This window comes from Anastrepha obliqua, unplaced genomic scaffold (genome assembly GCF_027943255.1).
Source record: "Anastrepha obliqua isolate idAnaObli1 unplaced genomic scaffold, idAnaObli1_1.0 ptg000176l, whole genome shotgun sequence".
Classification (NCBI taxonomy): Eukaryota; Metazoa; Arthropoda; class Insecta; order Diptera; family Tephritidae; genus Anastrepha; species Anastrepha obliqua.
In genome coordinates, this window is record NW_026562258.1 from 27,501 (window position 1) to 29,597 (window position 2,097).

Consider the following 2,097-nt stretch of genomic DNA (forward strand, 5'->3'; position numbering starts at 1 on the left):
GTACGCTCCAGTTAGAGGTATAAATAATAATAAATTATCATTATACATAACTATATGGAACGCCCCGGGATTGAATTAATTGACTATTTATTAAAAAATAGACTAAAAATTAATCCCATTATATTTAAGTTAAGTTAATTATGCCATTAAGTTTAATATAACTCAATGACTTGCACATATGTTAGACTCCTTGGTCCGTGTTTCAAGACGGGTCCCGAAGGTATCCTGAATCTTTCGCATTGTTAATCATATAAATGCATACAAATAAATATTAATATCATAGATATTAAATTTTTTGTAAAATTCAAAAAATGAATTTTAGCATTATATATAATAAAATCTATCAACACTTTATCAAATCATTAGTATTTATTTTATGTTAATATGCTTAAAAAGCAAATTAATTTAAATAAACTTAATATCACCAATGATCTTTTGATAAATACTTTATTATGTTAATAGATTACAATGTCCTTATATGAAAAAAATGCACATTATTTTTTTAATTATTTAATGATGAATTTTTCATAATGGATATTCAGGTTCATCGGGCTTAACCTCTAAGCAGTTTCACGTACTATTTAACTCTCTATTCAGAGTTCTTTTCAACTTTCCCTCACGGTACTTGTTTACTATCGGTCTCATGGTTATATTTAGTTTTAGATGGAGTTTACCACCCACTTAGTGCTGCACTATCAAGCAACACGACTCTTTGGAAATATCTTTCTAGTAATCATTAACGTTATACGGGCCTGGCACCCTCTATGGGTAAATGGCCTCATTTAAGAAGGACTTAAATCGTTAATTTCTCATACTAGATATTAAGATATTCCATACACTGCATCTCACATTTGACATATAGACAAAGTGACTTAGTGCTGAACTATTTTCTTTTCGCTCGCCGCTACTAAGAAAATCCTTGTTAGTTTCTTTTCCTCCCCTCATTAATATGCTTAAATTCAGGGGGTAATCCCATATGAGTTGAGGTTGTTTTAATATTCTTTTTTTATCTTCTCACAATTTAATAAAAAAATTATATCATCTTTTCATCTCTATTTTTCTTTTCTCCTTTTATATATTGTAAATATATAAAAATAATAATAATGTAAAATGAGGCAATCCTAGAATAAAAAATTTAATTTTTATGCTAGACATTCCTCCTTTTAATTACATATATAAATTATTATTTTATATATATATATATAAATAATATGAAAATTTTTTGTAAAGAATACTTAGATTCAATATTTTCATCATTTCATTTTATTTGAGAGGATTTTTTTTTTAAAGAATATATAATAAATAAAATTCATTATATATCTTTATTTTTTTTGCTATTAATATTATGAATTATTTAAAATCCAATAATATACACATTTGCTTAAATTCAATTATTTTTATAAAAGAATAAGCAACTTATTTAGCATAGTCTTACAACCCTCAACCATATGTAGTCCAAGCAGTACTTTAAAATTGAATTTAATGTACATAACAGCATGGACTGCGATATGCGTTCAAAATGTCGATGTTCATGTGTCCTGCAGTTCACACGATGACGCACAGTTTGCTGCGTTCTTCATCGACCCATGAGCCAAGTGATCCACCGCTTAGAGTATTTTTTTATTTATTTTTATTTATAACAAATGTCAATTTTTTTTTGCATATATTAATTGAAAGAGTAAAATTAAATAATATTAATAATATATAAATTGATTTTCTTTCAATAATATATATCAAATATATTTAACTCTAAACATTTTTATTAAGTTGCGAATGTCTTAGTTCAACAATAATACAGTGGTGGTATTTATTATGATTCAATTATTTTGTATTTTTTTAATCATTTTATGTATATATATAATAATATAATAAATATATACCACTTTTGTTATTGTGAACAAATTAACTTATCATTCAATCAAATGAATAATAAGTACAACTTTTTATTTTCATGTTTAAAGGTTTTTAAAAGAAAAAAATAAGAAAAAACATTACAAAATGTACCATCATATATTATATTTAATATGATATAATTGATGGATCACAAATTGAATGAAAAAGAATAAAAAGAATTATGGATTCAAAATAATTATATAA

General features: G+C 24.5%; 1 non-coding gene and 1 pseudogene across 1 annotated transcript in view; both read right to left on the minus strand.

Moving 5' to 3' along the window:
* The window catches only part of LOC129252311 (large subunit ribosomal RNA), a 3,986-nt gene extending 2,996 nt beyond the window's left edge, over positions 1-990 (minus strand). The window contains exon 1 of the ribosomal RNA XR_008583369.1: positions 1-990. This exon is cut by the window's left edge and continues 2,996 nt beyond it. This is a non-coding gene — a ribosomal RNA (large subunit ribosomal RNA).
* A 444-nt stretch (positions 991-1,434) lies between these two features.
* On the minus strand, positions 1,435-1,615 carry LOC129252314 (5.8S ribosomal RNA; annotated as a pseudogene).
* Between the last annotated feature and the right edge of the window lie 482 nt (positions 1,616-2,097).